Below are 9,481 nucleotides of genomic sequence, written 5' to 3'. Positions count from 1 at the left end.
TGTTATCCGTTGAAACTTGACTGGATCATCCGTTAAAGCTTGACTAGCTCATCCGTTAAAATTTTATAGATTAGCAGTTAAAGTTGTTTCCATATCAATTGATACTCTTTCACTTATACAAATTTACAAGGCATTTTATGTTTATGATTAACCCTCCTATTTTGTATATCTTGCTAGTAGTCAACATGACTTAGAAATAACTAAAACTCCCAAATCCCCCGGCTATTCTAGTATATATAATATGCTACAAACTTATTCATATAAGTTACTCTTTCAACAGATAGATAAATAATGTGGTCATCCGTTGAAACCTACAAAAATATTTAACTTTTCTACTTATAGTATTTTGATAAATTATCATCAAGTCTACGACATATTCTTTACGATCCTTGTTGCATCTAAGACCACTGAAACATCTCAACTCCAATTTTGTTTCCCCTATAACCACACCTTCCCCACTTGTTATTAGAAAGTCAATAGACTTCATAAGCAACCACTTTGGATGGACATTTATGTTACTGGAAAACCTGCAGCCAATTTCACTCATGTAATTGACTATAATATTTCACCTACCTTTCATTGTTTCTTAGCAACTCTTACTACCACACCAGATCCCACCAATTTTACCCAAGCCATAGAACAACATCACTGGATCTCATCCATGAATTAAGAGCTTGAAGCCTAAGAAGAAAATAAAACATGGTGTATAACTGCTTTGCCCCCCTGGAAAAAAATCAATTGGCTGCAAATGGCTTTATAAGACCAAATATGCAGCTGATGGCCCTAGAGAACGCTATAACTCGAGACTTGTGATCCTTGGCACTAGATAAATATATGGGATTAATTACTCGGAGAGCTCCGGTGGCCAAGCTTACGACGGTTCGTGCCTTACTTGCTTTTGTAGCAATTCAAGGATGGTACACTGCACAAATGAATGTAAGCAAGGCATTCTTGAATGGTGATTTAGAAGAGAAAGTGTACACGAAATTCCCATCCGGTTAAACGGGCTTTGGTACCGGAATTATTGTTGATTCCTCTGTTGCTGCAACCACCGAGTTCGTCTGCAAGTTATTAAAATCCCTGTATGGGCTCAATCAGGCACCAGGACAGTTGTTTAGTAAGCTTCAATTTTTCTACATGCAATCAAAAAATGATCATAGTTTGTTCTTTAAACACTCCCCAACCTCTATCACGATCATACTCGTATACATAGATGACATTCTAATATGTGGAAATTCTCAGTCTAAAATACACGAGATCAAGTCCCTCATATCTGCTAGATTTCACATAAATGATCTAGGTGCGATAAACTATTTTTTGGGATTAGAAATTTCAAGATCTTCAGCTGGCTTTTGTCTCTCAGAAAAATTACACAGTGGATCTCATTCAAGAATACGGGATGTCTAATGCCACTCCTCCTAAAATCCCAATGGATTCTCATCTCAAATTGACACCTTTCAAGGAAACTGCATTTACAAACCCTAGCCTTATCAACGTCTTATTGGCAAGTTAATATACCTTACAGTGACAAGGCCGGACATTGCTTTTCCAGTTCATGTGGTAAGCCAATACATGCATCAACCAACACACGTCCAATATGCATACTACAAAGTGATTGCTGAGATACCTCCTTGCAAATCCTGGACAGGGCATACTGTTGGCCTCAAATTCTGCAGCCTCTCTTCAGGCCTACAACAATAGTGATTGGGCTAATTGCCGTGTCACAAGGTGCTCCACCTCTGGTTTCTGTATTATGTTGGACAACTCTCCCATCAGCTGGAAGGCCAAGAAACAACAAGTGGTTGCTAGGTCCACGACTGAAGCATAATATAGAGCCTTCGCTCTCACAATTTGCGAAGTCTCTTGATTGTAGGCTTTACTGAAAGACATGGAGGTTAAGAAATTGTCACCTGCAATCCAAAAATGTGATAACCTTGCTGCTCTATCTATAGCTGCTAACCCCGTGCTGCACGAACATACTAAACATGTGGAAGTTGATTATCACTTCACAAGGGATAAACTCAAATCAGGCTCCATGACAACAACTCATGTCTCCTCTTCAGAGCAAATTGCATATTTTCTCACAAAGCCCCTCTCCGTCAAGCAGCATCACTATCTTCTTCACAAGCTTGGAGCATCTTTAAAGAATTGTGCTCAGCTTGCGGGGGAGTAATAAAGTATTTAGTATTTACTGAGTCAGCAGTCCATGTCAGCTACATTCTCCACATCATCCACTCTCTCTGTCATTCTCTGGACCACTCCTCCATCATCTTGTCTTGCCAGCTGCTCTAGTTTGGACTGATAAGGACCACCTTCATTTGTGATTTCCTTATTTTTGTTTTATCCATGTTGTTAGAAAATTTCTGCCTTGGTGCTTATCCTGCACTTTGCTATATAATTATGTATGACTCGACCTATTGAGACAAGAATTAAATATTAATAGAGATGTGCTTGTTTTTGCTCAATACTTGGTCTTGTCTGCATTTCTTAGATCTAGTCTATTAATCATCAAATTTCTTTCTGAAAATTGCGTACAATCTTTTGTATGGTAGAAGAATTGACATTGGAGAACTACTGCTCGAAGAATTCTCTAACAAATTAGGCGATGTGCGAGAAAGAGATCATATTCTCTATTTTCTAAGATTCCTTATGATTGTTTCTAATCATTTATGTGAGGTTATATGTTATATGTGTTGAAGATAAAAATGATACATTGCAAGTGAATACGCAAACAAAGAAACTGTTTGCTAGCTTAGAAAAGAATCTTAATGCTGAGGTTAAGCTTGTGCTTCTAGAGCATGTTCAAGTACAACTCTTTACTCTATATTCTGCACTCTCACACACAAGTAGCACTATCTTACCTCCATCAGTTGGTAAAAGAAAGAAAATTAATTGTCCTCGTGTAATTGAGGATGAAACCGAAGAAAATAAAACAACCCATGAGGCACATCTACCTCAAAAAAATAAGGATGCAAGCAATATAAGTAATCTGTCTGTTGTAGATCAAGAAATACCACATGCAGAAACCAGGGATAGGGTACCAGAAGTTGGGCTTCCTTCATCTCCGAAGGAAGATAAGCCAATACTTGTCTATGTGACCTGCTTGTACCTACACAGGATCCAAACAATCGTCAACACCTTTTGAATGAATCATCTGTATTAAAATCTCAGTTAGTGCTCTGCTTCACTAGTTTTGCCGAGAGTCTAAGTGTTGATGACATGATTCTCCTTTCAAATAAGTGTTATAATACACTTGAAGGATTATGAGAAAATTACACATCTTTCAGCACTGAAGTTAACAAACTGATTGCACTACACCAAAAGCTAGCTCTTGCTGCTAAAAACAAATGTGATTGGAATGAATGGGATATAAAGGCTTGTTATAATCAGAAAGTGCAGTCTCATTCTGAAGTTTGATAGAAATTATCATGTGCTACTAACAAACTTTCTAAATCCATGACACATGCATATTCTATAGTCTAAAAAAGAAGACCTAATAGTTGGATTTCTTAAGCTTACCGAGAAATTGCACGAGGTAGTGCAGAGAGTTAAGACACTTACAACAGAGAGGGATCAACCTAAAGAGGCTCAGTCTGTTGCTAAAGCTAAACTTTGAAAATTGGATGCCAAGAAAGAGGAAGCTTGTATGGCATTTAAGGCGATGTATGACCAATATAATTTTGCCAATAAAGAATTTTAGAAAATAAAAGATCACTTGCTGCAGTTAGTAAGTAAATGGTTAGTTTACTGCATGTTTATCTGAAAGAATCTTGTTACATAGTGTGGCCTCAATATACTGGAACATCATGTTTCGGGGCTCAAAATGTTTGTTTTTACTTGCTTGGTGGAGTCTTATTGAAAATTAAAACAATTCTTGTTTATTTTTACTTGCTTGGTGGAGTATTAGTGATAACTGAAACAGTTCCTATTTCTTGTCAATCCTACAAAATAATGGATCTCTATCTCTTGTTTATGCTTTGGTCATGGTTCTTTATTCTCAATATTGATAGAAATTGTTATTTCCAGCTTCTGCATACCTGTATTTCAATTCCTGAGTTTGAATTTATCTGAATTTATCAATAAGTAAGTTGCTTACTAGACACATAGGTTACAAAAATCTAATAACATTAAATATAAAAAGGGTCTTATAAATCAAACTGCCAACCGTTTTTATTAAAAACTAACAATACACCATAAGTGGGTTATTATAATGCCTAAATGGTGTTACAATAGGCCCAAAAAGCGATACATTACGTCTATTACAATAGGCCCAAAAAGCGTTACATTACGTCTATTGCAACACCAAGGGGTGTTACTTGTGTTACGTATACGAGCATTACTAGACACCCTAATGTAACCATTCACTGATCTATTGTAACATAGAAGAAAACGTTACAATAAGCAACTATTGTAACACTAAAAGACCCAAATGTAACGCAAAATGAGTGATACAATACCTTGATCAATATTGCATAAGTGGGAACCACTGATAGGGCCCACATGGCTTATTGTAACAATTAGTTCCATCTATTATAACACCAATTTGTTATAATTGAGCAACAATAGCATATATTATGTAACACTGTATATAAACATACATTACACTAGAATTGGCAAATGGTACGATTAATTTTAAAATTTTTAAAAAACATACTATTGTTAAACAATCCGAGTAGCAACATAACATCAAAGTAGCAATACATAACAGTCTCATCTCTAAAACATACCATTACATAATAGTTTCACCTTTGAACCATATTACTACATAATAGTCTCATCTACAAATCATACTACTAGTGTCAATTATAACCGAACGGAGCTGGGGCATCTATTATTTCTTTCCCCGGAAATGGATGGATGTTCTGCATATCGTCAAACATAAATATATTTTAACAGGCCCAGTAAGAATATATTATATTTTATATCTACAATAGGATGACATCAATAAAAAAATCATGAAACGAGTATAACTAATTGTAGGCTTTTTTGTGGATCTTTTTCATCAAACTACATACATTATAAACTTAAGCACATATACGAAACTATGAGCTTAAATCCAAAACAGAAATATAAGCTTGATTATAATACCAAAATTCATAACTCATGTGATCTTTCATATTATAATTCTAAAATTCCATCCAAATTCCGAGTTACACCTGAACGTTGAGGCAAAATCCTAAAAATAATATTAAAACAATATGCAGTCAGCCACACAAAATGCATTTAACTCTAATTTTAACTGAAGTGACAAAAATTAGCAAATATCAAATGTAGTTGGCCAGTGGCAACTACAACTTGACAAATATTACAGAACACTCACAGATAATAATAATAACTCCCGTCTACAAATACAAGTCCAAGACTCCGCGGTCATCAGCTCCAGATTAGCAATTTTCATTTTTAGCTAACTGCAAGATAATAAGAAACGAAACATAATGCCAAGTTTTTTTTCTTGCAGCTAGCATTTTAATGCATGGTTGGCAAGCTTCTGGTGGCTAACAAAACCATAAGAATTATTTCAGGTATTATTTAAATGAGCTTCATGTGCAGGCTTAAATGCAGTGACAAGTCAAAGATGCAAGATAAAGGTCTGTTGTAAATGGATTTAGATTTGACCATAGAAAACTAGGTGACCGAATGTAAATAAAATAAAAGGTATACAAGTCATTTTTCACTTCTCAGCAGAAAGTTAAAATGCAGCAGTTCACAAACTAATAAAAGCCAGCACAACAGAAAAGATACCTGCATCTTCATACCACCCAAGCAGGAAAGTAGGTCTGGTAACTATGGAAATGCTCTGACTATTTGAAACCAGTAACTGCAAATTCAAGATGAATATTTTAACAGCTAGTACAGATTACCATGTACTCTCGTCCTTATCAAGGTCCATATTCAACATATCATCAGCTATTTCTTCTAATTTTAGCTCTGCGGGTTCTAAATTGAAACTAGTGCAGAAATTTAAAATGCTGAACAATTCAAAATACAAAACAATGTAAGTGCAGAATAATTATTATACCTTTTCTCCCGTAAAACCAATTTCTTGAACAAATCAGTGTTTCGGCATTTTCTAGTAAAAATATAGTGCTATATCTATCAATCAATTGTCCAACAGCACTAAAAGCATTTAACAATGCTACAACAGTTATGGGAATGCTTAATACTCCGCACGCCATTGCAGCAAGTTCTGCAAATCTTAACCAATTTCCCTACCAACAAACCAGAACATTCAAATTTGCTTTCCTGTCAATTTCGGCTCCTCCAAGTATAACTCCAGTAATTGACTCATCAAGCTTGTGCAATTCAAATAATCAGTAGACATTACACAACTAATCACAAAACTGGTAAATAAATTAATCAAAACTACTACATAGCACACTGAAAACCCTGATTTTAACATTCAACTTAATTTTGTTACCAGGAGAAAATTCTTTAAAAATTAGTGCGTTAGCGTTAGCTGGATTAGCTACAAGGAGCACTTGCACAAAATATAAATTGAAGATGCCTTAACAAAAGTAAAGTTTCGTGTCATTAACCAATGCAAGAACTTGAAATTGGCACCCAGCTTCATTTTTTTTGAAGTTGAGAAAAGAACCATTCTGACTTTAAGAAATAGAACTAAAAGTTCTATTCTTCAGATTAAAAGAATCTGACCTTGCAATTTGATGAAGCATGCTGCTCTAAGGCCAAAGTTTAAGTCCTGTATATTGATATATTTTTTGACATTAAATCCTTCCTATGAGTCCTCTCCATCCCATCTTTGCGCGAGAATCCACCCAATATAATTGCAATGTCAACATCTGTACAAGCTTCAACAACATTTTTCGTAGCAACAACTCCTGTTGAATTCAGAAAACAGAGAGCATTAAGTAAAATTTTGAAGATTGGCACCAGTTTAATACATCTTTCTCTGATTAAAAAATCCATCCTTTTAGAAGGGGAAATGCAGAATCAATTAATTCCATTTTAACTGCATTTAAGGCCTCAGCTGCAGGTTCAATGTCAAGTAAATGTAGAATTACAGGCTGATTAGTACCCAACATTTCTCCTCTAGAAATCATGGGAACCAGAGCATAGCCTTTTTGGCCTGCGATAACACAAGTTTGTCAAAAAATTTAAAGAAAAATGCCAGTAACCACATATATATAAGAAACCTGCACATTTCAACAAACAAAAACATCGAGAAAACTGTGATTGTGTGTCCACAAACATGCCTTATAAAGAAGTAAACCTAAAATCAGCTTCGAGTGATGATATACACTCATCACGACTAGCTTCAGATCAGCTACAATCCACTCCCACAAATTTGTAAATACACACATCACCCATAACAACAATCCGCACAAACACTTAAAAATACACAACATATAACCTATCAGTTCATACATAAACACTTAAAAATAACCTATTATTCCAAACCATATAAATTCAACACAAATGAAACTCGAAAACAGCTAACCTGCGTAGTCTTGCCACTCCCAGTCTCTGCAACAAAAATGAGAGTCTGATTCTCCTTGAACAGGAAAAGTTTTCCTCTTCTCGAAAATATAAAAGTTTTTGCGCTAATATGCCTTTCCATTCCTCATATTTAATCAGCGCATTTGAAGATCTGTTTAAAATTTTTAATTGAATTTGCGAAGAACAGTGAAAATTAGGAGGCTAATTGGGGATATAGGGTTCTGTGACTGAACCCTCAAATATGATTACGATAAGGAGGCTTTTAAATTGAAGCCATAAACATGTGTTTTCAATTAAGAAGTCTTTGATTTGTTCTTCATTTCATCTTTTGAGCATGTTCTTGAGATAGTGTGTGGTTAGAGAGAATTTTCTAGAGAGATAAAATTGAGAGAGAGACTGGATTAAGTGTTTTGTGGGGAGGAATTTACTAACACGTGTTTTCGTTTACGAGGGAAATATACCTCCCAAGGTTCCACGGGTATTAATGTCTATTTTCTAATATTTTAATTTTTAATTTTTGTTTTTTGTATAGTTATGAAAACTAATTATGTAATAAAAGTAAAATTGAAAAAATATCTTATGTATTAATTTACATTAAGTTCAAATTTTTTTATTTTACATGCTAAATTTTATAGTCATGAATAATGTAGAATATAATTTTAATTATAGTTTTTGATAAAATATTCACTCTAGTACTTTTAACTCTAGTACTTTTAAAAAATAAAAAAGTAACTAATGTAACACTGGGTGCTGGTGTTACATGTCGTGCAACACTGACATCTCTATGCAACACTAGCTTTATAGCTATTGTAACACTAACTCAGAGGTGTTACAATAGGACAAAAATTTCTTACCTAATGTAACGCTCCTTGTAACACTTGCATTACAGTAGCCCACTTACGGTGTAGTGTAACAAGTGGCTACTCGATCTTCACGAACACTCATTTTGAGCACTATAATTACTATATATATCATTATAATACATCTTGAGAAAAACCTAATATATAAGGAACCGATGATGATTTTGTTAGAAGAATTAATAACAGACAAGTATAAAGTTTTTTTTGTAAGTTACGTGGATTGCACATCATTTGCTAATTAGGATTTCATTAATTTTCAGTTTTTTTTTCAAGATTTAACAGTGACATATATATTGATTCTAGTGGCCAAAATGAGTTCTCGTAAAGATTGGTAGTCACTTGATAATTTTTTACAAGAAGAGTGGGCAATTTGATATAAAACCCAATATAAAAATGCCCATAAGATGGTGTTTTTTTGGTTTATTAAAATAGAATCTCAAATATAGTTTACAATTACAACTTTTGTTGGGTATAATTAAAACTACGTGCAACAATGAGACAGTTATATAATTATAAATTAACAAGAACAAGAAAACAACCAATTAATGAAACAAATCATGAAGGAAGAAACAACAAGATACAATCAGTAACTCAATTGACAAAGAGAGGATAGAATCACTTAGCTATAATAGAAGCCTCAACAAAATCTGAAAGAACCAGTAACAACTGAGTTTCCTAGTCTTCGAGAAGCCTATATTGTTCTTAAAAAGATTATTGCCCCACTTACGCTGTATTGGATTGCTACAATATCGCTTCCAGGATAAAACAGCACAGAGTACTTCGTCCACAGATACATAGCACTCAAAAACGACATGTACCTCAGTTCGCCCGAAAAATCTATGTTATAGTCTGTATGTAGGTAGAAGAGAAAAGGAGAGAAATAGCAGCTAGGGTTTTCACAAAAATATGTGATCAATATCTCTTTCCAAACATTTAGTTCTCAATATATAACAAAACTAAAATGTAACTAAAGAAATCTCATTGATTAAAATAAAGATTCTGACTTAAATTGCTTTTAATAAATATATTTCAGAATCAGAAATGTAATTGTCTGTATCAGAGTTTGTCAAATCCTGATACGACTAGCCCATCAGTATTTACCCTCATCAAATCATGATCCAAACGTCAGGATTTATTCAGCCTCAAATCCTGACATCACATTA

At 34.3% G+C, this 9,481-nt stretch overlaps 1 long non-coding RNA gene across 6 annotated transcripts; it reads right to left on the bottom strand.

The window, feature by feature from the left end:
• Positions 1 to 2,728: 2,728 nt before the first annotated feature.
• Positions 2,729 to 7,895, bottom strand: LOC141670973 (uncharacterized). Of its 6 annotated transcripts, none has more exons than XR_012554877.1 (5): positions 7,460 to 7,895; positions 6,655 to 7,087; positions 5,743 to 5,818; positions 5,321 to 5,408; positions 2,729 to 3,109 (listed from the first exon to the last, which is right to left on the bottom strand). It is a non-coding gene; the product is annotated as an uncharacterized LOC141670973 (long non-coding RNA). The 6 variants fall into 6 exon arrangements; XR_012554874.1 differs by lacking the exon at positions 2,729 to 3,109 and adding an exon at positions 4,619 to 4,862; XR_012554875.1 differs by lacking the exons at positions 2,729 to 3,109; positions 5,321 to 5,408 and adding an exon at positions 4,619 to 4,862 and having other exon boundaries at positions 6,655 to 6,839; positions 7,037 to 7,087.
• Positions 7,896 to 9,481: the final 1,586 nt, after the last annotated feature.

The sequence above is a fragment of the Apium graveolens genome, chromosome 7, assembly GCF_009905375.1.
Source record: "Apium graveolens cultivar Ventura chromosome 7, ASM990537v1, whole genome shotgun sequence".
In the NCBI taxonomy this organism is placed as follows: Eukaryota; Viridiplantae; Streptophyta; class Magnoliopsida; order Apiales; family Apiaceae; genus Apium; species Apium graveolens.
The sequence above is the reverse complement of the archived record's forward strand: the minus strand, read 5'-3'. Positions and strand labels throughout refer to the sequence as shown.